The following is a 25,797-nucleotide window of genomic DNA, read 5'->3' on the forward strand; positions in this document are numbered from 1 at the left end:
CTGCCCAGGGTTTCGCCGGTTTGGATCCTGGGCACAGACATGGCACCGTTCATCAGGCCATGCTGAGGGGGGTGTCCTACATAGCACAATCACAACTAGAATATACAACCATGTACTGGGGGGCTTTGGGGAGATGAAGAAGAAAAAAAAAAGAAAAGAAAAAGGTGGGCAACAGTTGTTAGCTCTGGTGCCAATCTTTAAAAAAAAAAAAGAATATACAATGGGCAAAGGACAGTCTCTTCAACAAATGGTCCTGGGAAAACTGGATCTCCACACCTAAAGGAATGAAATTGGACCCTATTTTACAACATGCATAACTGAGAATGGAATGAAGATTTAAAGACCAGAAAGTATAAAGCTCCTAGAAGAAAACATAAGAGACAAGCTTCATGACATTGGTCTTGGCAATGATTTCTTGAATGTGACATCAAAAATACAAGTAAACAAAGCAAAAATAAAGTGGGATTACCTCAAACTAAAATGCTTCTGCACAGCAAAGGAAGAATCAACAAAGTGAAAAGGCAACCAATGGAATGGGAGAAAATATTTGCAAACCATGTATGTGATAAGGGGTTAATATCCAAAGTATTCGAGGAACTCCTACAACTCAATAGCAAAAAAACCCCTGAACACAACCCGTTCCATCAAAACCCCCCACAAATAACCTGATTAAGAAATGGGCAAAAAGAATTGAATAGACATTTTTCTATTGAAGACATACAAATGGCCAACAGGTATATGAAAAGATGCTCAACAACACTGATCATCAGGGAAATGAAATCAAAACCACAATGAGATATTCCTCACGTCTGTTAGAAGGATTATTACCAAAAAACAAAAGGTAAGTGTTGGTGAGCACCTGGAGAAATTGGCACCCTTTTACACTGTTGCTGAGAATGTAAATTGGTGCAATCACTATGGAAAACAGTATGGAAATTCCTCAAAAAACTAAAAATAGATTTACTATATGATTCAGCAATCCTAATTCTAAATATGTTTTCAAAAGAATCGTCCCAATTGCATATTGTCTACTAGAAACCTGCATTACACAGAAAGGTGGAAAGTAAAAGGATGGAAAAAGATATGTGCTAACATGACTCAAACCTGACATCTAGAGGTACAGCAGCCCTCTTGTGACCATAACGATGAAGCCACTTGCTAAGGTGGGTAGACCTGAGATTCACAAGGAGCCTGGGTCCAGCAAGGAGACTTCCTTAAGCGCTGTATCAGCCCTGGACTTGTTGCCTCCAGTCTTCTTGTTATATGATAAAAATAAACTCCTTCTTGGGTAAACATGATAATTGTGACATATGACTACAAGCAATCTCTCACTGAAACTAACATTTATCAATCATTCTTATTAGGAGCTTCGCATACATTATTTCATTTAATCTTCGTAACACTTTAAAGATGAAGAAACTGGGATTCAATTTAATTAAGTAACCTAGGGTTACACAGCTATAGTATATGGAGGAATTTGCATACAAAACCTGGTCTTTGACATCCCACGTCATCATCACCATCATTATAGGTCTAGCATTATTTTTTTTGTTTCATTAACATGTTTGCACCAGAAGTGTTTCAACTTTCACCAAGATGAGAATAATTGTTAACATAACTTTTGGTGAACATAAATACTTGTTTTTACTTGTATTTAATATTTAAAAAAATGTTAGAGAACAAGTAAGTTTTTTTACCTGAAGGCTGGAGTCAGAATAAGGTCAGGTATGTTGACTTGATCTTCATGCATGGTTTTTTTTTTTTTTTTTTGGTGCAGAACTCCAATTGAAATAAAATTATAAAGCGGGAAAAATAAATCTCTGGCTTTTAAAAACTTTTATTTCTTTGTTCTGTGAAACTGGTTACCAAGATGTCATGATGCTAAGCACAAGAAATGTACATTGGGAAAGAATTGGAGAGATTAAGTTAGAAGGGAGGATGTGCGTTTACTCAAAGAGAAACATATCTTGAAGGCTAATAAAGAAGAAAGATATCAGGGCTATGTTTATGCACCCTTTGTCAGGGATGGATGAATCTAAATAATTTTGTACTATCAAGATATCTTGTACAAGTTTCTGGAAAGTATTATACTCAGGATCATGATTTTTTGCCAATCACCTTTGTCTTAGACTTTTAAATCATGTCTGATTTGAGGGAAATATCATCCATATGTTTCTGATTCACTTCCCTTTGCTCATCAACTTACCATTTTATTTACAACATAATCTCTGAAATAGAGGGCTTCAGGAATGGTGAAATTCAATTTTCTTTTACTTCTCATAATGAAAAACATTGGAAATCAGAATTCAAAAGCCATAAAGAAAAGTTCTAATTGGTATCTAGTGGTATCTCTTCAAGTTAGCTACTATATAAAGCTGATACCCATAGTCAACAACTTAAACTGGGGTCATCCTTCTGGTGAATTCTTCTCTGTGGAAGATTGCAAGATACTTTCTTGGCATAGTCAAGGAATTTAATTTTTATACACTGAGAGCTTTCAGAGTTACTTCAATTCAACAATTTATTAAGTACCAACAAGGGGCTGGGCTCTTGTGGGAATACGGAAATTAAATTAGTCACATTCTCAACCTTCAGAGGACATCAAGGTCCCTTGGATGGGTGAGAAATAGGTGACAGATTGGAGGATCAAAAAGGTGTTACTGCTCTGGCCATGAGAGCTATAGGGGTGTTTTGGGTTTTTCGGTGGGGAGAAGTCAGTGAGGGCCAGAAGCCCTGTGAAATGTGGGTGTATGCTTTGGGTTAGGCCTTAAGAGATTACTAAGATTTATCTATGCTTGAGAAGAAAGCCAGAGTTGGGGGGCAGTAAGTGTAGGGAGCATTTCACAGAGAGTTACAACATCAGTATGTTGCAGGAATATCCCGGATATTGGGGCAAGAGGTTCATGTACAGGTAGGTTTGGGGAAGGTTTGTGTTGGGGAAGTACAATGTTATTCTCTCTCTCTCTTTATGTCTTTTAAACATAACGGTTACCTGGGATTGATGATTGCTTTCAGTCAAGTGCCCTTGTTAAATCGTCTATCTTTTCTCTCTTTTGCTCCTATCCCCTTGAGTTCCTTTGTGAACATAGCTAAATAAGTAACATCTTTAGCAAGTCTTGATTTGGTAGAAACTTAAAACAAAATTCAGCCTTTGGAATTGCTGCTTGATTGTTATAAGTACTGATTAAATCCTCTGGAAAAAAAGCTTTACAGAGGATTGCATATTTATCTAGTGTTCCAACTTCATTTAACATTCTTGTTTTCAAAATATATTGAGATAAAAACCGACCCCTTATGGTAGGATTTTGAAAAAATGCAGAGAGATTCAGAAAATGCACATGCTCTTAAAGCTCTTGACTCTGAATAATACAATATAGGTATTAATTTTATATGTGAAATTAAGACTCTTGTAAATAAAATTTCTTTTCTCTCCTTATACAGAGGAAATGCATATCAAGTTGAAATTGCCAATTCTCTGTGTCTGCAAAGTAGTAATAGTCAGAGCGGGGTAGGTTGAGGTGGGAACACTTTCCACTGTTTATATGACTCCTAGTTGTTTAGCTGGAGGTAGTTTTAAAATATCCCTTTGCTGTAGAAATAGTGTCAGGGAACCCATAAATAATGAAAACTGGACAATTCAGGAGACTCTGGCCAAGAATATAAAAGAAAACGTGGTTTCCCCTTTTTTTCTCCTAAATGATGAATCATAGTAAATGTAATTGTTAAAATCTGTTTTAGGAGTGCAAGACTAGCAGGTACAAATTTCAGGCCACAAACAGAATACAAAAACAAATTTCAAAAAGCCACTCATTTTGCATAACTATTTTTATTTTGAACCCTTATTCTGCCTGTTGGTGAAGATTAAATCAGTTAATTCAGTGATTTTAGGGTTCGTTCACTATGCAAGAGTTTGAAGTCTATTTGCTGTCCATTGCCCACTGAAATCATGATTTGAACATTTGAGTGCTGAGAATACACTACAATGACAAAGGTGATAAGCAAGTGACCCAGTACACAGTCCTTTATGTGATGATGGTAATACTGTAGAGTAGTAATTAATGTTATTTTACGAGACATTCCTATCCAAACCTTTCTGCTCCCTCAGTCCCAGCCCCTCAAAACTGCCCACACTCGCTGCTTTCTGATGGATGTTGCCCATGGGGAACTCCTCATTTATTCACTTATTTATTAGTTCGTTTAAAAATAGGTGGTAATGTTTTTACAAAGATTAGTGTGATCCGTTTTGGAATACATTTAAAACACTGTACTGAGACTGGAGACTAGGAAAATAGAGGGAGGTCGTGTTAACTCTCCCTCAGCCTAAGATCGATTTTTTTAAGTCCAGTTTTCATATTCAAAGAGCAGCTTCTAGGGGGCCGGCCTGGTGGCGCAGCGGTTAAGTTTGCACGTTCTGCTTCTCGGCGGCCCGGGGTTCACTGGTTCGGATCCCGGGTGCGGACATGGCACTGCTTGGCAGCCATGCTGTGGTAGGCGTCCCACGTATAAACTAGAGGAAGATGGGCACGGATGTTAGCTCAGAGCCAGGCTTCCTCAGCAAAAAGAGGAGGACTGGCAGTAGTTAGCTGAGGGCTAATCTTCCTCCAAAAAAAAGAAAAAAAAAAAAGAGCAGCTTCTAGAGTAAATGTATGAGCCAAATAAATGCATAACAGGGGAAAAAAACATAGTCAGTTTTAGATGGAGAAGCAACTGAGTTTTTCTCTTTCTATGATGTTTAGTCTCATGAAGATTAATCTAGAATAAGAAACCTGAGGAAAACTCCTCCTCTGAAAGGCGATTCTTCGGATTCCCCTTTGATTCTTATTAAAAAAATTCTGGTATGATTTAGTTACTGGTGAAGATGGAGGAAATTAAAGCCTGTCAATTATATTTACCATAGTTAACAACTGTAAAGGAGAATCTATGTGAGATACTTATGGAAGCTGGTAGTATTGTTTTACTTTCACAATATTTTTAATAATAAAAGTAATAAACCATTCCATTTAAGCTACCATTAGAGTGATAAATATCATATTTTTCAAGTAATTAAATTAAGACTCAATGGGATCCTGTTGGCTAGTAATGTACATGGCATCTGGAGTGAACTCCACTAATTGATATACTTGATAGCTTTGTTCCCAACCCAGTAGGACGTGGGGTCTGTATTCACTGACACCTGCTAAATCATAGGCCCTACTACTTTAGCAGCACTAAAAATGAAGACCTTGAACGAGCCATCCTGGCCACTGTGACATGCATGGTTGGTGGCATGTCCCTTCACCTGCTGGAGCAGCTTATACAGGATAGAGTTTCTTTTTTGTGCAGAGATAGTACAATAGTTTTGCAAAATGTACTTATTATCTCTGGAAAATTGCTCTAAGATGTAATCTGGCTGCTGTGGGAGGATTTATAGTCTTTATGTACTTTTGTCTTTATTGCAAAAGTGCTGGATATTTTGGCCTCAATTGAGAAGTATTGTGGTAATTAGTACTGAGGCATCTTGGGAAAGTAGCCCGGACCCATCTCATTGTAAATCCCTCCGAGGTACCAGCCTGAATGCTTTCATCCACTTACACTTCATCCTCTATAACTCATGCCTCTGAGGAGACTCTTGAGGATCCTTGTCAAAGGACCAGTAGTTCATTTAGTTTCATCATAACGACAGCATCCAGAGAGAAATGGCTGCACAATGCATGTAGGGAGATGCACTCACAGTCCACCTAAGACTCCCATGCTCACAGTGAGGTATGAAGGCAGCAAAGAGCTGACAGATTTCAAGGGACCGCTGTGAGCTTGGACTATGAGGAAGGCAGTGGCCATGATGAGGGTCAGAGACTAGAGATCCTGCTCTTGCTTTCAGGACAGAAAATAAGCCTCCTGAATACTAGTGTGACACTGTAAGGGAGAGAGGACGCTGGTAATGATCGGGATGACATTTCTGATAGCCTAATAGCTAGGGAGTTCAGAACTAAGATTAAAGTAATTTGGAGAAAATAAAATGTTTGTGATTGTGAACAAGAGATTAATACTTGTTAAAATTGCTTACTGATTGATGATAGAACTTTATCGTGATGATCCCTGTGACTGCCAATTAGCAGGTATTTCTATTCATTCATTCATTCATGTGTTAATTCTTACTAAGCTTCCATTAGGTCACAAATCATGTGATAGGAGCAAGGACTATAACAGTGAACAGCAGAGGATTCCTGTCCTTCTGAGGCTTATTCTGAGTAGAGACTAGAGATATTACAACAAAGAAATAATTATAAGTGTAAGGGGTTTAAAATTTACAGTCACAACTCAAGAATTCATAAATGTCATTTTACTTTTTCGTAACTGAACTCAATTTTGCTCCTCAGTCTTCATTTCTGCGTATAGTGGGATATTTGCAATCTTGCCACTTGCAGGTAACTCAGTCACTACCAGTATAAGACGCAGAGTATTTAGGATAAATATTTAGCTAATTTACAGATTTATCCTCGGTTCAAAATTTACATTCATATCAGGACTGTTTTCCCCTTTCAAGAACTTTGCCTCTTAATACACTGAAAGAAACTTTGACTATCAGACTACAGACATGGGTGCTCATCTGGGCTCTGCCATTAATTGAGGAGTCTACTTAAATTCCATGGGCCTCAGATACCTTATCTCTAACAGAGAATACTTATCAGCACGTTTTGAAAGGTCTATTCTTATTCTAAAAAAGGTTATTAAAATCAGTATTTCAAATATGTCTAGGAAATAAAGTAGTGGAATGATAAAATGAGGGAGTAATTGTAATAGCTTTACACAAGTATACGTATTTGGTGTCCATTTTTATGACACGAGTTTTAAAATTTGCTTAATTTTCTTAATTTTCAGCACCTAGCTTTTAGAACTGAATGTTATTCTTTAGAATGCTCTGTGAGATCTTTGGGGAAAAACTAAAAGAACTAGAAAGTTTCTCTCTTGGCAAGGCCTTTAAATCAAAACTAGATGCATTATGACTTCTGTGAGATATCTACGGAGGCCTAATATTTTCTGACTGGTTTCCTGGCATTATCCTCTCAGTACCATTTTTATTTGGAGGTTTTATTGAGTATTCTTTGTTTGTAGAGCTTACAGGCCTTTTTATGATTCCATCATTCTTTAAGATGGCAAATTGCCTTCATTTGAGGAGGGAGAAAGAAATATCAAGTGAAAAAATTAAGCTGAAAGTGTTGAGTATCTCAATACAGTCATGCGTCACTTAACGACCAGGGTACATTCTAAGAAATGTGTCGTTAGATGATTCCGTCATTGTGTGAACATCCTGGAGTGAACTTTCACAAACCTAGATGGTAGAGCCTACTACGCACCTAGGCTATATGGTGTAGCCTATTGTTCCCAGGCTACAAACCTGTACGGCACGTTACTGTACTGAATATTGTAGGCAGTTATAACACAATGATAAGTATTTGAGGATCTAAACTTAGAAAAGGTGCAGCAAAAATATAGTATAAAAGTTAAAAAATGGTACACACGTATAGGACATTTACCATGAGTGGAACTTGCAGGACTGGCAGTTGCTCTGGGTGAGTCAGTGAGTGAGTGGGGAGTGAACGAGAAGGCCTGGAACATTACTGTACACGACTGTGGGCTTTATAAACACTGTCCACTGAGGCTACACTAGCTTTGTAAAAAATATTTCTCTTTCTTCAATAATAAATTAGCCTTAGCTTACTATAACTGTTTTACTTTATAAACTTTTAAATTGTTTAAAACTTTTTGACTCTTTTGTAACAATGCTTAGCTTAAAACACTTTTTACAGCTGTACAAAAATAATTTTTCCTTATCTTTTAATTTTATATGTTTTTTTCTATTTTTAAAATTTTTTAAACATTTTTGTTGAAAACTAAGACACACACACATTAGCCTAGGCCTATGCAGGGTCAGGATCATCAATATCACTGTCTTCCACCTCCACATCTTGTCCCACTGGAAGGTCTTCAGGGACAATAGCATGCATAGAGCTGCCATCTCCTATGATAACAATGCCTTTTTCTGGAACACCTCCTGAAGGACCTGCCTGAGGCTCTTCTTGAGGAGGTTTCACTCTTTTTAGAAATATGTCCATGGTGATTTGCTTTGTTTGTTTCTTTTTTTCATCATAGATTTGTTTGTAAGCGGATAATGCACCATGAAAATTCCTCTCTATTAATGAAAACCTTTTGGTGTTTGAGTCTATGTTTTCAAATTTTTTAAGGAGCTTGTTGAAGTCTGCAGAAGCTTTTCTGCTCAACTCTTGACTGTGAATGTTTTTGGGGGTTCTTCTTCTTTTTCTTCTGCAGTTTCCTTTTCTCTTGTCTCTTCTTCAGCTAAGTGTTCCTGTTCCAGTGCCATCAACTCCTCATCAGCCAGTTCCTCAGGAACCACCTCTAGGAGCTCCTCAATGTCATCCTCATCCACACCCTTGTTAAAGGTGTCTGCCATCGCAACAACAACTTTGTTGAGTTTTGCAACCTCCTCATCCTTGGCAAATCCTTTGAAGTCATGAGTGAACCTCTTGAGTGTCTTCTCCCAGATGCCATCCATACCCTCCTTGGTGACATCGCCTCAAGCCCAAGCAAGGTTCTTGATGCAGTCATAGATGTCATAATCCTTTCAGAATTACATCAGTGTCTTCCTTCATTGTAGCAATAGCCTAGGCATAGGTCCTCCTCTGGTAGTAGGTATTAAAAACTGCTATCACTCCTTGATCCATTGGTTGGATCAAAGAGGTGGTATTTGGAGGGAGAAACACTGCTTTGATATTGGGGTGAAGACTGCCAATAAAAGGAGGATGTCCAGGAGCTTTATCAACAGTAAGCAAAATCCTGACAGGTATGTTGTTCTCCAAACAGTGTTTCTCCATTTCACTGGCATAGCAATTCAGATGGCATCTTGGAAGAGGAGCTGGGTCATCCATAGCTTCTTATTGCTTCTGTAGTACACTGGTAGTGTGTGTTTATTGATATGTTTGAAGTCCCTGGAGTTCTCACCATGCCAGATCACAAAGGGTTTCAATTTGTATCCTGCAATCTTGCCCCTAAGCAAGACTGTTAACCTGTTCTTAAATTTTTTTTTTAAAAGATTTTATTTTTCCTTTTTCTCTCAAAGCCCCCTGGTACATAGTTGTGTATTTTTAGTTGTGGGTCCTTCTAGTTGTGGCATGTGGGATGCCACCTCAGCATGGCTTGATGAGCAGTGCCATGTCCCTACCTACGATCCGAACCAGTGAAACCCTGGGCTGTGGAAGTGGAGTGCGCGAACTTAATCACTCCACCATGGGGCTGGCCCCTACCCTGTTCTTAAGAGCCTTGAAACCTGGCATTGACTTGATTTCCATATGGATGAAAGTCTTTTCAGGCATCCATTTCCAGGATGGGGAGATTTCACCCATACTGAATATTTGCTCTGGCAAGTAATTTTCTTCCACAGCCAGCTTACTAAAGTTTCCAAAAATTCTTCAGCTACCTTCACACAAGCACTCACAGACTCACCACTCACTTTTATAATAGTAATGAATAATGATTCTTGAATTGTTTAAACCCCCCAGAGCTAGCAGGAAATTCAAGATCATGGTCAGGTCCAGCCTTTTCTTTCAACATCATACACTTTTTGCTTTGGCTGTGATTGTCGTAGTGCTGAGAGGGATACACTTTTGTCTGTTCAACAATGCAGGTCATTAGAAGTTTCTCCATGTCTGAGATAGGCTGTTCTCGAATTTCGTTAGTCTTGTTGCCTTCAATGAAGCAGATCCTTTAACAGCTTCTGTCACTTTGTGCTTGTTCTTCAAGATCAAGAAGGGGACATGCCTGACTGGTGCAATAATCACCATTGACTTTTCACCTTAATAATCCTTAATCACTTTTAATTTTGTTTCTAGACGTGGCCTCTTACTGGCAACATTAGCAGTGGATTTTGTATGCTTAGGGATCATGATGAACAAAACAACATGAAATTAAATCAAGCAGAGAGAATGATGCCATCAAGAGATGCAGTAAATGAGAAGTATGAGGCTGCTGCTGGTGCATCATGACATACTCTTTCATAGTAAACATTTTTTATAAGTAGAAAGAGTACACACTAAAGTAATAATAAAAAGTATAACATAGTAAATACATAAACAAGTAACATAGTTGTTTATTATCATCATCAAGTATTACTTACTGTACATAATTGTATGTGCTATACTTTTATACGACTGGCAGTGTAGACGTTTGTTTACACCAGTATCACCACAAACACGTGAGTAATGCATTGTGTTATGACATTGTGATGGCTACGACATCATTAGGTGACAGGAATTTTTCAGCTCCATTATAGTCTTATGGGGCCACTGTCATATATGCAATCTATCACAAACCCAAACGTTATGCAGTGCATGACTGTAGTTTTTTTCTTTTCCAGAAAATAACCAAAAGGGAAGTTAGTGGTAAGATATTCTATTTTTACACAGACAGGGGCCTTCAACAGTTAAGATTGTCTTTTTATCCTAGGTGATAACACTGCTCAATGAGGGAAATGCAACAAATTCAGGTCATGGGATTTTTTTTAATTATAAAATAAACATTATAAAACAAGTGAAAATACATCAAAATATAGAGAATAAATATGGCACAGTATCACACAACCCCAAAATAATCATTGATAGCATGTTAATATGTTTGGAATAATTCATAATATTTATAGATCCTAAGGTTACAAAATGAATAAAATGTGGTCCGTGCTTTCAGATGTTTGTAGTCTAGTGGAGAAGATATATACATAATAAAAATCAGTGCAGTAATTTCATTAGAGAAGAAGTGCATCAAGTATTATAGAAGGAATCAGTCTGGTTGTGGCAGAGTTAGATGGCAGAGAATACTTCTTAGAAGTGATGCAGGAGTGAACCTTAAATGATGAATCCTGAATGACTAATTTTGAATTTGTCGGGAGGATGAGGGCAGGGAGATGATGGGCTGGACTCCAGAGCCTGATATGGACAAAATTTTTTCCTTGTTTCCTTTTTTCCTTCTTCCTCTCCTTGGTGTGAGTCTTACACCCAAGATTCTGCCAGGTGGGAGCCATGTTACCAAGTCTCTGGGTGGCCCTCCCCTTGTGACGCCAGGCACTTCACCTCCATGGCTCTGGGAGGCTGCTATCTGGCCTGCTGAAACTGAGGTGATGCCTCCCACCCCCGCCCTTTGATACCTAGGAAGCAGCCCTGATGATCTCTGAATTGCCTTCAGGGTCCTTCTTCCCTGTGGTGTTGAAGAATACCACACATTAGCGGCTAAATAGCTCTATGATCTGGGCCTGTAGGATCTGAGAAGTCTGACAGCCTCCTTTCACTTCATCCTGTCTATGTGGCCTTCAGTTCCTACTGGCAGTGTTTCTGCTGGGGTACTTGATTAGGTTGGTGGCTCATACCGGTGCTAATCTCCTTATTAAATGGCTGTTTGGCCACAGCCTTAGTGTTCTCTTTTGAACTTATTTTCTCATTTTTCACAATATGGGCAGGCTGAGAATATTCCAGATCTTTAAGTTCTGATTCCTTTTTGCTTAACAATTTCTTCTTCGATTCATTTTCCTCTTCTCACATTTTACTATAAGCAGGCAGGAGGAACCAAACCACTCCTTCAACACTTTACTTGGAAATCTCCTCAGCTAAATATCCAATTTCATCACTTGCAAGTTCCACCTTGCACACAACAGTAGAACATGAACAAAATTCAGCCAAGTTCTTTGCCACTTTACAACAAGGATCATCTTTCCTCCAGTTTCCAATAACATGTTCCTCATTTCCATTTGAGATTTCATCAGAATGGCTTTTGTTGTTATCTTTTTTTTTTTTTTTTTTTTGCTAAGGAAGATTCATCCTGAGCTAACGTCTTGTGCCAGTCTTCCTCTATTTTGTATGTGGGTTGCTGCCACAGCATGGCTACCAAGTGCACTGAACTTAACCACTAGGCCATGGGGCTGGCCCCCCAGAATGGCTTTTAATGCCCGTATTTCTACAACGTTCTGTTCAGGACTATTTATGTATTCTTTAAGAAGATGAATGCTTTTTCTACAGCTCTCCTCTTTTTTTTTTTTTGAGTCCTTAGCAGAACCACCTTTAAAAGTCACTTCATGGCAAACTTGGCTTTTTCTAGAATGCATCTCAAAACTCTTTTAACCTCTACCAATTACCCAGTTCCAAAGCTGCTTCTACATTTTTAGGTATTTGTTATAGCAGCATCTCCACTCTTGGTACCAATTTTCTGTATTAGTCAACTTAGAATGGTGTAACAAAATATCATAGACTGGATGGCTTCAACAGCAGACATTTATTTCTCATAGTTATGAAGGCTGGAAGGTCCATGATCAAAGTGCTGGCAGATTCTATTCCTGGTGAGGGCCCACTTCCTGGCTTGCAGATGACCATTTTCTTGCTGTGTTGCTCATATGCAGGGAGAATCAGAGCTCTGATTTCTCTTCCTCTCCTTATAAGGACAGTAATCTCATTATGGGTCCCCTACCCACATGATCTCATCTAAAAGTAATTACATCTCAAGTGTTCTACCTTCGAATACCATCACACTGGGGGTTAGGGCTTCAGCGTGTACATTTTGGAGGAATGTCAACATTCAGTCCATTATAAATGGCTCTCCTGGGAGATAACTTTAGAGGTAGTGAGAAAGAAGGGCTCAGATCTTATCTTCTAAGTGCTATTCTCCACAGAAAAAAAACGGGGCTCTTTGAGGAAATGGCTGATTCCAAGTTTGGGACAGAAAAAGGACAAAATGTGTCCAGATCATCTTGTGCCAGAAAGGAAGGACGTACTTAAAGAATGAAGTGTACATGTGGAAGAGACAATTATATGCAACATCAGATTCAGAATTAGTTCTGTTTGCTATGAGGGACACTATTTGGACAATTGGCAAAATTTGAATAGTAATGCCTCAATGTTGATTTCCTAATTTTGATAATTGTAATGTGCTTATGTAAAAGTCCTGTTTGTATAAAATATATGCTATATGTATAAAATATACACTAAAGTATTTTTTTGTGGGAGATGGGGCGTTAAGCCTACAAAATAATCTCAAATAGTTCAGGAAAAAAAGAATTTTGTACTAGAAATTTTCCTATAGGTCTGTGATTGTTTCAAATAAAATATATTTTAAAAAGAATTTAGTCAATATGTAGAGAGAAGTAGAAAAGAGACGGAGAGAGTCTTAGCAGCATGCAAGTCGGGGTCTCCGTGAAGTTATGAGATCAGGGACTTACTGTAAGAACTGAAACTCACACATTCGTAGGAGAAGCCTCGAAAGTGTGGAAGCAATTGAAGGATCAGAGAAGAGGTTCCTAATCAGCCTCCTGACACAGGTTCTAATCAGTGCACCAAGGCAAGAAAAGGAAATAAAAGGCAAATAGATTGGAAAAGAAGAAATAAAATTGTTCCTGCTTGCAGATGACATAATAGTTTTCGTAGAAGATCCCCCAAAATCTACAAACAATATCCTAGAGCTAATAAGTGAGTTCAGCAAGGTAGCAGGATACAAGATAAACATATATAAAAATTAATTACATTCTATATACCAAAAATGAGCACATGGACACCAAAATTAAAACTACAATCCCATTTACAATCACTCAAAAAAATTAAATACTTTGGGGTAAATATAACAAAGAATGTAGAGGAATTGTATATTAAAACTACACAATGCTGATGAAAGAAATCAAGCAAGATCTAAATTAATGGAGAGACACACCATGTTCATGGATTAGAAGACTCAAAATAGTAAAGATATCAATTCCTCCTAAAAAGATACACAGGTTTAACACATTTCCTATCAAAACCCCAGCAAGATTTTTTTAGATATAGATAATATTATTTTAAAATTCATATGAAAGGGAAAGTAACTCGAATAGCTGAAATAACTTTTATTAAAAAGATACAGTGAGAGGAATCAGTCCACCCATTTCAACTTATTATATAGGTATATGACTGCATGATGAGGGATGGGCATATAGATCAATGGAACAGAACAGAGGATCCAGAAATAAACATACAAATATACCCAATTGATTTTTGACAAAGACCTTGGCTATAAAAGGGCATCATGATGCATCTTTGTGGTGATGAAAATGTTCTGTGTATTGACTATGCCAATGCCCATATCTTGGTTATGATATTGAGTTATAGGTTTGCAAGATATTACTGTTGAGGGAAACTGGGTAAAGGGTACATGGGATCTCTGTATTATTTCTTACAACTGCATGTGAAATTTAAAATAGAAATTTTAGTTTAAAAATAAATGATAAGTTCCCATTCTTAAGGTTCTGTTTTGGAACCACAACCAGTACCGACAATTGTATCAGTCAGGTTTAATAAAGAAAGCAGAGCCACTATGAACGTCATGAGATAAAAGATTTATTATCAGAGTTAGACTCTACACAAGTGGGAAGTAAAATTCCAGAATGAGAAGTTGGTGGATCAGAAGACAGGTCTCTAGTCAATCTTCCTGAAGCAGTGCTGTAGGTGGACAAGACAGAGCTTGTAGCGGGATCTGAAAGCCCAGCACGTCCAACTGCTGAAGTGGGACTGTGAAGGGGGAGCTCACGAAGAGCTTTAGGAGAGGCTTTACATCTTTGTAGCTTTCACCCTTGTGTGTTCAACAGCAGAGTGTCTGGGGGTAGCCCTAGGGCTGTTGATGCTCATCAGATCCATCAATTAGGAAAAAGAGCTGGACATGGAACAGAGGGGAGAAAGGACAAACTAGTGCCTACTGGACATCTTTATGTCTTTCCATCCAATTTTGAAAAGACTTTTCAAGCATAATAGTCATGCTTCATTTCCACCTTCTGAATCTCATGCAAGTGCTTCTTTTGGCCAATTCCAACTCAGAAACCTATAGGGAAGGGCATTCTGGGAAACATAGTTCCCAGCAAATCCCTGGCTCCAATTATTAATAATAGCAGCTAAAATTTGTTTATAGAATGTTTACTTTGTGTTTACATACTATTTCATGTATGTTAAATGCATTATTAGGTTTTATCATTACAGTTCCTGGTTGGTCCTATTTTTTTTCATTTTGCATATGAGAAAACAGAATGAAATATTCAGAGGTTAAATAAGGAAAGGCAAGGGGAAGAGCCAGCTGCAAACCCCCCACAGTCTAGATCCAGAGTTTGTGCTTAGAAAATGTTCCTGATATTGCCTCCTCAACTGGTCCTGGAGTCCAACAGGATCTCTGCCCATTTTGCTGAGGGGTTATTCAAAGTGTATTTCAATTGAATGGGACAACCTAGAATCCTTCCAATAAACTCCCCATTTGTACCAGTCTTATTTGAGCTGGGTTTCTATCAGTTGAAATATAGAAAGTACTGACAGAAGGGATCTTCTGCCTTGACTCCCTGGTTTTTAAATCAAGTGAAGGAGAAGTTATATTCTAAGGATTCTGAAGAAATCTCTAGCATCGCAAATAAGATTCAGTGCTCACATGGCCTTCTGTACCCAATGCTGCTCATTACATTTTATGAAAAACAATTACACATTCTATAGTGCCCTCAGCATCTTTTTGGGAGAAGAGATTGCCAGGACAGTAGTCTCAGAATAGATGCAGAAAGACCGTTGATAGGAAGGGAGAAGGCTGACTATGACTCACCACTATCAGTTTTCTGAATTTCCAGTTTTCTGGTTTGAACAGTATGTGTTTCTGAGTTGATGGGAAGCAGCAGAGTTGATTTTGTATCTACTTCTTGGCTGGTAGAGCTCTGTTTCAGAGGTCGAAGTGTATACGGTCTAATGGATTAATTTCTTAGTCCAATGTTTTCCAAAGCAAAATTTCTCCTAGACTTGTGTAATTTTTTTGTCCACTATTTTTGTCTTTAGAGCTCTTTTAATTATTGTTTTGTCAATTGTAGGATTTAAAAAAAAGGTTTTTTGTTGAAGTATGATTTACATACAGAAAATTGCACATAAATCAATTATTACAATCAGTGAATTTTTGCAAAGTGAGCACTCCTATGTAACTAGCATTCAGATCAAGAAACAGAACAATAGTGTGCATCCTTCTAGTCATCATCCTAGAAGTCCATGCTGACTTTTATCAGCATGTTTCCCCATTTTTGTACTTTATCTAAAAGCAGCCTTATAGTATGCTCTTTTTGTGTATTTTAATTCTCTTGCTTAATATCATTTGCGAGTTTCAGGTGTATTGTTGTGTGTGGTTGCAGACTGTTTATTCACCTTGCTGTATAGTGTTCCTTTATACAAATATACTACAATTTACTCATTATCCATTCTTGATAAGTATTTGAATGGCTTCTAGTGTTTGGCTATTATGAACAGTGCTGCTATGAACATTCTATAACACGTCTTATTGCAAATATAGGTTTGCATATATTTTTGCTATATATCCAGGAGTGTGATTATTGAGTCATAGGACTTGCACATATTCAGCTTTGTAAATACCACCAAATCATTTTCCAAAGTGGTTGTACTAGTTTACACAACTGCTAACAGTGTATGAGAACTCCACTTGCTCCATGTCCTTTCCAACAGTTGTCATTTTTCCTCAAGAGAATTTATTTTTAATTTTCTTAATTTTTATATTTTAATAAAAATTGTCTATATTTAAAGTACTCAGAGAGATTTTAAAGGAAAGTTTGGAAATGGATTATGAGGAAATATTGTCCGGTTAACATATAAAGCAGAGATTTTAACCAGAAGTTTTGGCCAAGGGTTTTTCCACTACCGTTCTTCCTGTTTCATCTATTCTTTTGCGTTTTCTTAAGAATGGTTTTTGTCTGCTACTGAAGAAGTGGAAAAAAGACTGAGTCTGCATTATGTTCAGACAGATTTTAAACAAAAGATAATATCTGTGATTCTCAATCACTAGGTGCATATGAATCACCTGTGGAGATTTTTCTCCATTTAAAGGGCCAGCCCTCAATCCAAGCATGCCAATTCAGACGCTCTGAGGATGGAGCTGAAGCATCTACGTTTTGAAAATTCACCACAGGGTGTTTCTAATGCACATCAAAGTTTGAGAATGAATGAATAAGACCACTGACCAATCAACTCAAATTTGGCTAAATGGTTTTCTTTTTACGTAAATTAGTTTAGTCTGACTATTTAGAGTTGCATCTGCTAAGCAAATGCCACTACTGGCAGTGTTGCGAACAGAAAAAAGAATCAATCATAATGCATGTGAGTAATTTATGCTGTATATACGTGATCAATTTCAAGTCAATTCATCAACCCTATATTGGGTACTTACTACATGTCAAGTATTGGACCAAGTGCTGGATACATAATGATGTAAAAAACAAAGTGTACTGTCAGGATAGGCTAGATTATACCATGGTACGAACAACCTCCAAATCTCAGTGACTTAAAGCAAGGTTTATTTCTTGCTCACATGACTTGTCCACTATGATTTGTCTTGGAGCTATGCTCCACATAGTCCTTACTCTAGGACCCAGGCCAGTGGGGCAGCCACTACTGGAGTGTTGCAAGTCACCATGGTAGAGGGAGCGAGCATGTGGCAAACCGTGCACTACCTCTGAAAACATCTGCCTGGAAACAACACAGATCACTTTCACCTACATTTCATTGCCTGAAGCAAGTGACATGATCACAGTTAGCTTTGAGGGAGTGGGGAAATGTAATCTAACTAAATACTCAGAAAGAGGAAAGCCACATATTTGAAGAACAGAACGAATGACTTCAACAATGATTAATGAGCTTGAGAATTTTAGTTTCATATGGAAAGTTGGGCCCACAGAAATACCTGCATTAGAATTTGTCACATGTTGTAATAAGATACATAGAAAGTTGTTGATTGATGAAGTGGAATTTGTTATTTCTTCCTACGGGTGATAGGGTAAAGGTATTACAATGATAAGGCGATATTTGAGTTTCACCTTGAGAAGTACACTGGAGTGTCCCAGGTGGAAAAAGTGCACAAGGTACAGAGTAGGGGGAAGATGCCCTAAGTAGAGAGGATACCATGAAAAATCATATCCAAGTCTCAGGAGCTTGGACTTGGCACATTGTACAAAACATAGGTGTTGGGGCATAACAAAGAACCAGAAAGATATAGTTCCTGCCTTTGTTGAGCATATATTCCAGAAGAGTGTATACAGATTAAATATATAGAGAGAGGATTCATAATTTAATAATAATTTGGATGAGTGCTTTGAAAAAGAAACGTGGTGTTAGAGGACTAAATTATGAGAATGTCACCTAGTCAAAGAGGGCAGGGAAGAAAGTTCATAGGCAAAGAATGTGGAGGGGGAATCGACCTGGGGAAATATTCCAGAGGGAAACAACATGTGCAAAAGTCCCAATGTTGGAAGGGATATGGCACATCAGAAGAAATGAAAGATGTGGGGCTGGTACTCAGAGAGTGAAAGAGAGAGTAGCGTACGATGAAACTGGAGAGAAGACAGGGCAGATCATGAGGGCCTTGTAGACCATGTGAGTACTCGGTATGTTATCCTAAGACAAATGAGAAGCCATCAGCATGTGTTATACAAGAGAGCAACATAGGCATTTTGTGAAGTTCACTCTGCCTGCAGGGTAAAAAATGGGTTAGAGGCTGTGATATTGTGATTATAGTAAGAAATATATATTTGTTATTTGTCCTTGTTTCTGACACAGAGCTCCTAAATCCCTTGGAATTTCCTAAGTGCTGAGAGAAATAAAGGTGTCTTTTGTTATGTTATGGAGGTGACCTTGGGACCACACCTAAGAATGGGGGCTAGTTGCCAGGAGAACTGACCACATGATTAGAAGGTTGGAATTTTCAGTCCCACTGCCCTGACCTTTGGGGAGGGGAGAGGAACTGGAGGTTGAATTGATCACCATGATCAATGATTCAATCAATAATGCATATGTAACAATGCCTCCATAAATACCCAAAAGGAGGGGGATTTGGAGATCTTCTGGGCTGGTGAACATCTGGAGTCTTGGGGAGAGTGGTGTGTCCAGAGAGAGCATGAAAGCTCAGTGTCCCTTTCCCCATACCTGGCCCAATGTAACTCTTCTATTTTGCTGTTTCTAAATTATATCCTTATATAATAAACTGGTAATTTAGTAAATAAAATGTTTCTGTGAGTTCTATGAGCCACTCTAGCAAATTAATCGAACCCAAGGTGGATGTCATTGGAACCAACTGGCCAGTTGGTCAGAAGTACAAGTGACAACTTGGATGTGTGATTGGCATCTGAAGCGGCATCTTCTTTCCTCTTATCTCTTTTTTTGTGTAGTAGGAACAATTGAGATCTAGTCTCTTAGCAACTTTCAAGTTTATGGTACAGTATTGTTGCCTCTAATCACTATGCTGTGCATTAGATCTCCAAGACTTATGTATCTACTGGTGGTAAGCTTGTACCCTTAAACCATATCTCCTCACTTCTCCCAACCCCCAGCCCCTGGAAACCACCATTCTACTCTCTGTTTTTATAAGTTCAGCTTTTTTAGATTTTATGTATAAGTGATATCATACGGTATATGTCTTTCTCTGACTTATTTCATTTAGCATAATGCCCTGAAAGTCCATCCATGTTCTTACAAATGACACAATTTCCTTCTTTCCTATGGTTGAGTAATTTTCAATTGTGTGTGTGTGTATATATCTATATCTATCTATATCTATCTATCTATCTATCTATACCACATCGTCTTTATCCATTCATCCATTGATGGACTCTTAGGTTGTTTCCATATCTTGGCTATTGTGAATAATGCTGCAACAAACGAGAGAGGGCATAAATCTCTTCAACATCCTGTTTTCATTTCCATTGGATATATACCTAGGAATGGAACTTCTGGATCATATGGTAGTTTTAGTTTTAATCTTTTGAGGACCTCCATACTGTTTTCCATAGTGGCTGAACTAATTTGCATTTTCACCAACAGTGTATGAGAGTTTCCTTTTTTTCACACCCTCTCCAAACTTTGATGACAGCCATTCTAACAAGCGTGTGGTGATATCTCACTGTGGTTTGGATTTGCATTTCCCTGATGATTAGTGATTTGAAAATCTTTTTGTGTACCTGTTGGCCATTTAGATGTCTTCCTTGGAAAAATATCTATTTGGTTGCTCTGTCCGTTTTTAAATTAGACTGTTTGCTTTTTTGTTATTGAGTTGTATGGTTTCTTTGTATATTTTGGATATTAACCCCTTATCCGATATATGGTTTGCAAACATTTTCTCCCATTTTATAGGTTGCCCTTTTATTTTGTTGATTGTTTCTTTTGCTGTGTAAAACCTTTTTAGTTTCACGTAGTGCTACTTGTTGATTTTTTCCTTTGTTCCTTGTGGTTTTGGTATCATATCTGAAAAATAATTGCAAAGACCAATGTTAAAGAGCTTCTCTCCTATGTTTTCTTCTAGGAGTTTTATGGTATCAGGTCTTATGTTTAAGTCTTTAATCCATTTCAAACAATCAACACTTATTGAACACATTATTTGTTAAGTACTATCCTGGGTTCTACGGGTACAAAGATGAGGAACGGGGTTTCTTTCATCAACGGGCTTGTACTCTCATGGACAAGACAACACAATTCATTGTAAGTGATAAGATAGACACACACGAGATGCTAGAGAGGTTCAGGGGAGTTCAGTGTTCAGTGAAGACTTCTGTAGGATATGTGCCCAAGAGGAGTCTTGAGGGATGAAGAAGGGTGAGCCAAGTGAGCAGAGATGTGAAAGGTAACTGTATTAACAAGGCATCAAGGTGCGAAACAGATGATATTCAACCTCCAACATCATACTTTTTCCCAAAATTTTGTTTATTTCTTCCCTTCATACAACCTCTTACCTCAAGCCAGAGGACACCATAATGGAAATGATGACCTGTTTCATTTTCCTAAGATCCCAGGAACAGTGAGCATATACACAATTTCTATGGTCAATGCATTTCTAGGATGATGCCTTAATACAAGAAATCTGATAAAGCTAAGAAGTCCGGTGACTCTGCCCCATGCGTCTCTGATCTGCTTGCCTTCTGATTAGAGATTCTTGTCATGTAACCTCCATCCTGGGAAGCATCAACATTACGTGGAGCTTTGGGCCTTCAGCTCATCTCAGTGGTATTTAAACACAAGGGTCCTTGTCTTGGAATCTGAGGATGTAGAACCTTTGAATAATATTTATGTATATTTTCTAATAGTAAAAACAATTGCAGTACTTTCTTGAATTCCATGGAAATCTCCTCTTTCAGTAAAAATAATTGCCGATATTATCTGTGTCTTTTTTAAGAGTAGCTGTCATATTTCTATGAACACTACAGTTTTTCTTTGGGAACGTGCAGCATTTCTGAGAACAATATCAAATGCAGTAAGCTGATTGTGTGGAAATCCAAAAAGTTGTCTCATTTGTTGTGTGTCTTTACTTTACTTAAGCATGAAAGATACAAAAATTCTTTCAAGGCTTTGTCAGGTCTTCCTGGAAGACAGGACACCTTTATAATACTTGCAAAGAGTCCCAGTTTTAACCCTTTGGGCTGCTGTAAGAGAATACCACAGACTCCGTGGCTTATAAACAACAGAAATCTGTTTCTCACAGTTCTGGAGGCTGGAAGTCCAAGATCAAGGCTCTGGCAGATTTGGCGTCTGGTGAGGGCCTGCTTCCTGGTTCATAGGGAGCTGTCCTTTTGCTGTGTCCTCAAGTGGTGAAAGGGGCGAGGGACCTCTCTGGGGCCTCTTTTATAAAGGCGCAAATCCTATTCATGAGGGCTCTGTCCTCACAACTCAATCATCTCTCAAAGGCCCCATGTCTAAATACCCTCACCTTGGGGATTAGGTTCCAACAAATGAATTCTGGAGGAAGGCAAACAGTCTACAGCAGTCCCCATTTCAAGTTCTTGGTTAAGAGTAGGCAGTAGGCTACAGGGTTTATTTAATATCACCTACAGTTCTTTGTACATAGTGGATTCTCAATAAATGTTTATTAAATGAGAAAAAGAAAGAATGAATGAAACTCCTGTAATTAGGTTGGAGTATGTGTGTGTGTGTGTGTGTGTGTATTTTCAATAGCTTCTTAACTAGTCTTTCTATTTCTGCCTTTGTCCTCCTACAATCCATTCTAAATAAGCAGCTAGAATGATCCTGTTAAAAAGAAGAGAGATCATGTCCCTTGTGGTTTAAACCCTTTATGGCTGCCCATCTCAGAGTAAAAACCAGACTCCTAAAGCTATAAGGTATTACACAGTCTGGCTTTTGTTCCCTCTCTGACTTTGCCTCCTATGACCCTCCCCGAGTCACTCTGGTCCAGCCACACTGGCTTCCTTGCTGTTTCTCATTGATGTCTGGCGTGCTCCTCCTTCAGGGCCTTTGCACTTGCTGTTCCAACTGCTTGAAATTCTCTTCTCACCTAAATATAAAAAGATCTCCTCTTTCCTTCCAGTATTGTTGAAATGTCACCTTCTCCATGAGGCCTTCCCTGACCATTCTATTTAAAGTCACAGCCTGCCGCTCTCCTTATGCCCCCACCCACTGCCTATCTCCCTTATCACCATCTAACACACTATATATTTGCTTGTGTTTATTTTATTTATTTTCTGCCTCCTCCCTAACATTTTCTTCACTTAATAAAATGTAAACTCTATGAAGGCAGAGATTTTAATATATTGTATTAACTATTTTATTCTCCTTTGCCAAAAACACACATGACATAGTAGGACCTCAAGAAATATTGGGTCAATGAATGACAAAATAAATGTGTGTGTGTGTGATTGTGATCTTTAAAAGATTGTTACGTGTTGTGTTAATAAGATTTTTAGATGTTTATGAGCAAAGCCTTTTCCTGAGACTTTTATTTTGCATGTCTTCTCAAAGCCTGGGCCAGAGCAGAGCACCTGGAGACAGGAATGGAAGTGAGCTGACTCAGTGCTTAGCTGAATGGTTTAAATTGGACCAGCTGGGACAGGGTCAGAAAAGGGGCCAGATAGAGGAAGGAGAGGGGAGTGAAGTGGGTGTGTGCCAGGAGAGAAGAGACTTCCAGCACTTCTGGTGTCTTATGAGGCGGTGCAAAGGATAAGAATTAGGGTGTGAGAAATTCCTCAACTCCAGGTCTGGCTTTCCTGCTGAATAGCTGTGTGACTCTGGGCAAGCTCCTTGACGCTCTGAGCCTCCTACCTGTAAAACAATAATAATGTCCACTTTGTAAAGTGATTGTGAGGATTATGTAAGGTGATATAAATAAAGAGCCTGGCACACAGTAAGTTTCAATGTGTTCCTGTCTCTCCCTGAGACTTCTCCCTCCTGGCTCCTACCTCCTTTGATTATATTAATATTTATTCATTCCTTGTTGCTCTCCTTAAACCCTGCCCACAACTTTCACTCTTTAATTCTCCTTAGTTACCCAGTTTGATCGCACCCTGACTAATAATGTATTGGTTCCAAAATGGCCTCAGAATTTCCACTCCTAAAGTGAGATTCTGAGATTGGACATTCACAGATAAACTCCTTGTCAGGGAAATGGGAAAAGGGAAAAATGAAGTTCTTGAATGTTCAACTTTGAAATGAGTGGAAAACCAGAAAGACTGGCAGCTTTGAAGAGTTCCTCATCTCCTATAGTCACAGGACAGATATGGCTCAGGGCCAGGGCTGGAGTCTAATAGCCAGGAGGTGTGGGAGAGAGGTATGTGCTGGTCCTTTCACGGTGGGTACCAGGTGGGGAGACGTCTGTGCCTCACTTACATGCCACCAGAGGGCATCCACTATGGAGGAGGCCCTTAGTAATCAGATTGGCAAGATGGCTGTCCACATGCTTCTTTCTCCAGTGTGTATGTTAGACCTATGCTCAAATAGGGCTATGGCAGCAGAGTTGGAATCTCTGCATGAGCTCAAAAACATGTCCTTCCCCTTGCTAAGGCTGATCCCTGACATGGTATCATTTCCCAGGGCTACCTGACAGTCGCATGGTGGTACATTGACTGTAGTGATCCTCTTTTCAACATTGCAGAGGCAGTGCTCTGCTCCCATCAGAATAGACACAGATTCTGGGTACGGATTTGCCTCCCTGCCCACAGAGCTTCTGCCTGCGCCACCAGTTATTGACGTACAGAGTGCTGTGTCCATCACCATGCTGTTCCACAAAATGTTTCCTCCACCATTGAAGCATGTTTTACAGCACAGAAAGGGCAGGAATGGGTTCATGCCCACAGCATTCACTGATTCTACCACTTACCCTAATGACCCAGAAGTGGTCCCGGTCCCAGCTCTGTGATAACACCCTGTAAGGGGTCATGCAGATTGTGATGCATGGCTTAAACCATCAGCTTACGTATGTTAGTCTACCCCTTAGTTGGAATATGGGGCGCTGGGATGCCAGAGTTGGAGGTTGGAGTGGCATTTCTCACTTTTATACCAAGTAGTATCCTAAGCTTGAGCTTGGTGGATTTGGAAGCCCAAGAGAGAAATGCCCTAGAGAGAAAGGCTTCCCTCAGGGAACCCAGTCATGGTTCTGAGTAACTGAAAGCTCAGCCTGCTCCCTGGCTACTCTGGGCTTCTTATACCCCTGAAGCAATAGACAGAGAAAGGGGTCACTGTCTTTGCCAGGGTGACTGAGCCCAAATACCAAGGACAAACTGGCTTGCTGCTCCATCATTAGGGCAAAGAGCACTATGTCTGGAACCTAAAGGATGTGCCAGGACATCCTTTAGTACTCTCCCAATAGTCATGGTTAGTGGAAAACTGTGGCAACTCAATAGAGACTGAACCAACAGTTTCTACAGAAATGAAGGTTTGTGTCACACCTTCCATCCTTGGGTGCTGCAGACAGTAGAGTAAAAAGAAAATTGATAGTGGAATAAAGATGTTGTGATTATCAACTGAGGCTTCATGACTATTTACAAAGGCAGTGACCATAACACCTAAATGTCATGTTAATTCACCTAATTTCATGTTAATTAATTGTTACTTTTGCTGCCCCCCGCCCCCCGCTCCCTTGTATTTAGCGTGTTGGTAATAGCTCATGTTTTATACTTTAGGTGGGAGTATGGCCTCATTCTGCGATTATGTAATAGCTAATGGTTGGTTTGTTATCTATGTTAGGGACATGGATTTTTTCACCCAGATAAATTATCAGAGTCGATGCTGAGGAGCAGAATGTGTAAACTGTGCTGGATATCTTCTGGTGCCCCTCCAGATCTACTCCTCACCCTTTGTCTCTTGCTTGGGTGTTCCAGGAGGCTGACTTTTATGGACAGTGTCTACTGGATTTTTTTGCCTCTGGCTTCCAGTTGTGTTCAGCCAGTGGGAGTACTGGTGGGATTTGGGGAAGAAGGAGGTGAGTGATGTCAATGTAGTTATTGCCCAGCTCTCTGCCTGCTGTGTTGCAGAGGGTTGGCTGCTTTCCTCTAACCAGGTTAGAGCTCTCTGGTTCTAGGAACTGCTCCATCTTTTGCCTCTCAGGCTCAGGGATGGCAAGGAGCCCTGCCATTAATAACCCTGGGCACCACATCATTTCTTGTTGTGTTCTTTAAACTCTGCCCACATATTTGTAAATAGCTTTTTCATTGAACCTTGCTGGACCCCTAAAAGCTACAATTATTATTTACATTTTATAGATTAGGAATCTAAGGCTAAGAGAGCCTAAGTCACTGCACAAGTTCTCGCAGCTGGTGGGCTGTGGAACTAACTAACTGTGGAACTAGGACTCGCATCCAGGTGACGCCAGGCCAGTGCGAAGTAAATGGTATCAAGTCTGGATGACCACAATTGCCACTGTGAACTGGGAGAAAAGTTTGAAAAGATAATTAATTGGCACTCAAAATCTCAGGTTTCAGATATAATGATGAGAGTGTGGAGACTTAGA

The 25,797-nt window shown here is 39.1% G+C and overlaps 1 long non-coding RNA gene across 1 annotated transcript in view; it reads left to right on the top strand.

Moving 5' to 3' along the window:
* LOC123277665 (uncharacterized) overlaps positions 1-25,797 on the top strand; it is a 76,383-nt gene that overhangs the window by 16,309 nt on the left and 34,277 nt on the right. The gene's annotated exons all lie outside the window — the stretch shown is intronic.

The sequence above is a fragment of the Equus asinus genome, chromosome 16 (assembly GCF_041296235.1).
Source record: "Equus asinus isolate D_3611 breed Donkey chromosome 16, EquAss-T2T_v2, whole genome shotgun sequence".
In the NCBI taxonomy this organism is placed as follows: Eukaryota; Metazoa; Chordata; class Mammalia; order Perissodactyla; family Equidae; genus Equus; species Equus asinus.